At 38.3% G+C, this 6,172-nt stretch overlaps 1 non-coding gene across 1 annotated transcript; it reads right to left on the bottom strand.

Moving 5' to 3' along the window:
- Positions 1–2,740: 2,740 nt before the first annotated feature.
- On the bottom strand, positions 2,741–2,844 carry LOC148565251 (small nucleolar RNA R71). The gene has a single exon (XR_015884950.1). It is a non-coding gene; the product is annotated as a small nucleolar RNA R71 (small nucleolar RNA).
- Positions 2,845–6,172: the final 3,328 nt, after the last annotated feature.

Here is a 6,172-nt window from a genome sequence, read left to right as displayed (position 1 = left end):
AAGAGGTTCAGAGGAACGAAAGCATCTGTATGCGCTTATCTGAAATTCTCACCAATGATATACATAAGTATTTCTATCCTTATTTTACTATCTATTTTCGAAAACTCCATAACTATTTTATATCCGCCTGACTGAGATTTACAAGGTGACCATAGCTTGCTTCATACCGACAGTCTCCATGGGATCGACCCTTACTCACGTAAGGTTTATTACTTGGACGACCCAGTGCACTTGCTGGTTAGTTGTATCGAAGTTGTGACAAATTATGAATTAAGATTAGAGCACCAATTTTTTGGAGCCATTACCAGGGATTGTTCGAGCCTGGAGATCACAATTTCGTGCACTAAGTTTTTGGCGCCGTTGCCGGGGATTGTTTGAGTTTGGACAACTGACGGTTCATCGTGTTGCTCAGATTAGGTAATTTTCTTTTCGTTTTCTTTTCAAAAAAAATTTTTCAAAAATTTTTCAAAAATTTCTCCCTTGTTTTCGAAAAAAAATTAAAAAAAATGTTTTCAAAAATATATTTTTCTTCGAAATTTTTAAGAATGAATTCTAGTGTTTCATGAAGCATGTGGAAGCCTGGTTGGCTGTAAAGCCATGTCTAATTCTTCTGTTTAGGGCATGTCAGGCGTGTCATGTCTGAGTTACGTACTAAAGCTTGGCTGGCTATTAAGCCATGCCTGACCCTTTGATTGGAGCTTTAGACTAAAGAGCATAAGATTCCTGGAATTCATATTAAAAATTTTGGAATCTTTATTTTTCTTTTTCAAAATGATTTTCGAAAAAAATTAAAAGAAAATACAAAAAAATCATAAAATCATAAAAATCAAAAAAATATTTTATATTTCTTGTTTGAGTCTTGAGTCATGTTATAAGTTTGGTGTCAATTGCATATTCATCTTGCATTTTTCAAAAATTTCATGCATTCATGGTGTTCTTCATGATCTTCAAGTTGTTCTTGGTAAGTCTTCTTGTTTGATCTTTGTATTTGCATGTTTTGTGTCTTTTCTTGTTTTTCATATGCATTCTTGAATTCTTAGTGTCTAAGCATTAAAGAATTCTAAGTTTGGTGTCTTGCATGTTTTCTCTGCATATAAAATTTTCAAAAATATGTTCTTGGTGTTCATCTTGACATTCATAGTATTCTTGGTGTTCATCTTGACATTCATAGCATTCTTGCATGCATCACATGTTTTGATCTAAAATTCTCATGCATTGCATCATTTTCATGTTTCTCTCTCTCATCATTAAAAATTCAAAAATCAAAAAAATATCTTTTCCTTTTCTCTCTCATAAATTCAAAAATTAGATTTGACTTTTTCAAAAATTTTTAAAAATCTAGTTGTTTTTATGAGTCAAATCAAATTTTCAATTTAAAAATTTCATCTTTTTCAAAATCTTTTTCAAAAATCAAATCTTTTTCATTTTTCTTAGTTATTTTCGAAAATTTTAAAAATGTTTTTCAAAAATCTTTTTCTTATCTTTATCACATAATTTTGGAAAATAACATCACCAATTAATGTTTTGATTCAAAAATTTCAAGTTTGTTACTTACTTGCTAAGAAAGATTCAAACTTTAAGTTCTAGAATCATATCTTGTGATTTCTTGTGAATCAAGTCATTAATTGTGATTTTAAAAAAATCAAATCTTTTTCAAAACTAATTTCAATCATATCTTTTCAAAAAAAAAATATCTTCTTATCTTACCTTTTTCAAAAATTTGATTTCAAAATATCTTTTCTAACTTCTTATCTTCTTATCTTTTCAAAATTGATTTTCAAAATTTGTTTCAACTAACTAACTAACTTTTTGATTGTTTCTTACCTTTTTCAAAACTACCTAACTAACTCTCTCTCTCTAATTTTCGAAAATATCTCCCTCTCTTTTTAAAAACTTCTTTTTAATTAACTAATTATTTTAATTTTGGATTTTAATTTTCGAAAATTACTAACCTTTTTCAAAAACTATTTTCGAAATTCACTAACTCTTTTTCAAAAATTATTTTCAAAAATTCTCCCTCTCCCATCTTACTCTATTTATTTATTTATCTACTAACATCTCCTCATCTCAATTCATTGCTCCTATCCTTACCCTTGTGTTTGGACTCTTCATTCTTCTTCACCCCTATTCCTTTTCTTTTTCTACTAACAATAAGGAACCTCTTTACTGTGACATAGAGGATTCCTCTTCTTTTCTTGTTCTCTTCTCTTTCTTATGAGCAGGAACAAAGAAAAAGGCATTCTTGTTGAAGCTGATCCAGAACCTGAAAGGACTCTAAAGAGGAAACTAAGAGAAGCTAAATTACAACAATCCAGAGATAATAATGCAACAAGTAAAGGAGATGGCAGCCGAACCCAACAACAATAATGCAAGGAGAATGCTAGGTGACTTTACTGCACCAAATTCCAATTTACATGGAGGAAGCATCTCCATTCCTACCATCGGAGCAAACAATTTTGAGCTGAAACCTCAGCTAGTTTCTCTGATGCAACAGAACTGCAAGTTTCATGGACTTCCATCTGAAGATCCTTTTCAGTTCTTAACTGAATTCTTGCAGATCTTTGATACTGTTAAGACTAATGGAGTAGATCCTGAAGTCTACAGGCTCATACTTTTCCCTTTTGCTGTAAGAGACAGAGCTAGAGTGTGGTTGGACACTCAACCCAAAGATAGCCTGAACTCTTGGGATAAGCTGGTCACGGCTTTCTTAGCCAAGTTCTTTCCTCCTCAAAAGCAAAGCAAGTTTAGAGTGGATGTTCAAACCTTCAGACAGAAAGAAGGTGAATCCCTCTATGAAGCTTGGGAAAGATACAAGCAGCTGACCAAAAAGTGTCCTTCTGACATGCTTTCAGAATGGACCATCCTGGATATATTCTATGATGGTTTATCTGAGCTATCAAAGATGTCATTGGATACTTCTGCAGGTGGATCCATTCACCTAAAGAAAACGCCTGCAGAAGCTCAAGAACTCATTGACATGGTTGCTAATAACCAGTTCATGTACACTTCTGAGAGGAATCCTGTGAATAATGGGACGCCTATGAAGAAGGGAGTTCTTGAAATTGATACTCTGAATGCCATATTGGCTCAGAACAAAATATTGACTCAGCAAGTCAATATGATTTCTCAGAGTCTGAATGGAATGCAAGCTGCATCCAACAGTACTCAAAAGGCATCTTCTGAAGAAGAAGCTTATGATTCTGAGAACCCTGCAATAGCAGAGGTGAATTACTTAGGTGAACCTTATAGAAACACCTATAATCCATCATGGAGAAATCATCCAAATTTCTCATGGAAGGATCAAAAGCCTCAACAAGGCTTTAATAATGGTGGAAGAAATAGGTTTAACAATAGTAAACCTTTTCCATCATCCACTCAGCAACAGACAGAGAATTCTGAGCAGAATCCATCTAGCTTAGCAAACTTAGTCTCTGATCTATCTAAGGCCACTGTGAGTTTCATGAATGAAACAAGGTCTTCCATTTGAAATTTGGAAGCACAAGTGGGCTAGCTGAGTAAAAGGATCACTGAAATCCCTCCTAGTACTCTCCCAAGCAATACAGAAGAAAATCCAAAAGGAGAGTGCAAGGCCATTGAATTAATCACCATGGCTGAACCTGTGAAGGAAGGAGAGGACGTGAATCCCAAGGAGGAAGACCTCCTGGGACATCCAGTGATCAATAAGGAGTTTCCCTCTGAGGAACCAAAGGAATCTGAGGCTCATCTAGAGACCATAGAGATTCCATTGAACCTCCTTATGCCCTTCATGAGCTCTAATGAGTATTCCTCTTCTGAAGAGAATGAGGATGTCATTGAAGAGCAAGCTGCCAAGTTCCTTGGTGCAATCATGAAGCTGAATGCCAAATTATTTGGTATTGAGACTTGGGAAGATGAACCTCCCTTGTTCACCAATGAACTAAGTGATCTGGATCAACTGACATTGCCTCAGAAGAAACAGGATCCTGGAAAGTTCATAATACCTTGTACCATAGGCACCATGCTCTTTGAAAAGGCTCTGTGTGACCTTGGTTCAGGGATAAACCTCATGCCCCTCTCTGTAATAGAGAAACTGGGAATCTATGGGGTGCAAGCTGCTAAAATCTCATTAGAGATGGTAGACAATTCAAGAAAACAGGCTTATGGACAAGTAGAGGACGTGTTAGTAAAGGTTGAAGGCCTTTACATCCCTGCTGATTTCATAGTCCTAGACACTGGAAAGGAAGAGGATGAATCCATCATCCTAGGAAGGCCTTTCCTAGCCATAGCAAGAGCTGTGATTGATGTGGACAGAGGAGAATTGTTCCTTCAATTAAATAAGGACAACCTTGTGTTTACAACTCAAGGATCTCTCTCTGCATCCATGGAGAGGAAGCAGAAAAAGCTTCTCTCAAAGCAGGGTCAACCAAAGCCCCCACAGTCAAACTCTAAGTTTGGTGTTGGGAGGCCACAACCAAACTCTAAGTTTGGTGTCAAACCCCCATATCCAAACTCTAAGTTTGGTGTTGGGAGGTCTCAACAAAGCTCTGCACATCTGTGAGGCTCCATGAGAGCCCACTGTCAAGCTATTGACATTAAAGAAGCGCTTGTTGGGAGGCAACCCAATGTTTATTTATCCAATTTTATTTTTGTTTTTCATGTTTTCTTAGGTTCATGATCATGTGGAGTCACAAAATAAACGAAAAATTTAGAAACAGAATCAAAAACAGCGGAAGAAAAATCACACCCTGGAGGAAGCACCTGTCTGGCGTTCAACGCCAGAACAGAGCATGGTTCTGGCGCTGAACGCCCAAAATGGGCAGTATCTGGGCGCTGAACACCCAAAATGGGCAGCATCTGGGCGCTGAACGCCAGAATTGCACCCTGGAGAAGAGCTGGCACTGAACGCCCAGAACAAGCATGGTTCTGGCGTTCAACGCCAGAAATGGGCAACAAATGGGCGTTGAACGCCCAAAATGGGCACCAACCTGGCACTGAACGCCCAGAGTTGTGTGCAAGGGCATTTTACATGCCTGATTTGGTGCAAGGTTGTAAATCCTTGAACACCTCAGGATCTGTGGACCCCACAGGATCATCTCAGGATCTGTGGACCCCACAGGATCCCCACCTACCTCCACTCACTCTCTTCTCTATTCTCAATCATCCTCTATTCCCAATAAACACTCTTCCCCAAAACCCTTCACCTATCATCTCCATCCCTCTTCCCTATTAACCCTTCACCACTCACATCCACCCACTCTTCCCCATAAACCTGCCCAATAAACTCCACCTACCTTCAAAATTCAAAATCAATTTCCCACCCAAACCCACCCATATGGCCGAACCTTAACCCCCCTCCCTTCCCTATATAAAGCCTTCCATTCTTCTTCATTTTCACACAACACAACACTCTCTTTCCCTTCTTGGCTGAAACACACCTCCCCCTTTTCTCCATATTTTCTTCTTCTTCTTCATCTAATTCTTTCTTTTTTTGCTCGAGGGCGAGCAATATTCTAAGTTTGGTGTGGTAAAAGCATAAGATTTTTGTTTTTCCATTACCATTGATGGCACCTAAGACCGGAGAATCCTCTAGAAAAGGGAAAGGGAAGACAAAAGCTTCCACCTCCGAGTCATGGGAGATGGAAAGGTTCATCTCCAAAGCCCATCAAGACCACTTCTATGATGTTGTGGCCAAGAAGAAGGTGATCCCCGAGGTCCCTTTCAAGCTCAAGAGAAATGAGTATCCGGAGATCCGACATGAAATCCAAAGAAGAGGTTGGGAAGTTCTAACAAACCCCATCCAACAAGTCGGCATCTTAATGGTTCAAGAGTTCTATGCCAATGCAAGGATCACTAAGAACTATGATCAAAGTAAGAACCCGAATCCAAAGAATTATATTACAATGGTTCGGGGGAATTACTTAGATTTTAGTCCGGAAAATGTGAGGTTGGCGTTTAACTTGCCCATGATGCAAGGAGATGAATGCCCCTACACTAGAAGGTTCAACTTTAATCAAAGGTTGGACCAAGTCCTTATGGACATATGTGTGGAAGGAGCTCAATGGAAGATTGACTCCAAAGACAAGCCGGTTCAACTAAGAAGATTGGACCTCAAGCCTGTGGCTAGAGGATGGTTGGAGTTCATCCAACGCTCCATCATCCCCACTAGCAACCGATCTGAAGTTACTGTGGATCG

This window comes from Arachis ipaensis, chromosome B5, assembly GCF_059453495.1.
Source record: "Arachis ipaensis isolate K30076 ecotype BB chromosome B5, ASM5945349v1, whole genome shotgun sequence".
In the NCBI taxonomy this organism is placed as follows: Eukaryota; Viridiplantae; Streptophyta; class Magnoliopsida; order Fabales; family Fabaceae; genus Arachis; species Arachis ipaensis.
The sequence above is the reverse complement of the archived record's forward strand: the minus strand, read 5'-3'. Positions and strand labels throughout refer to the sequence as shown.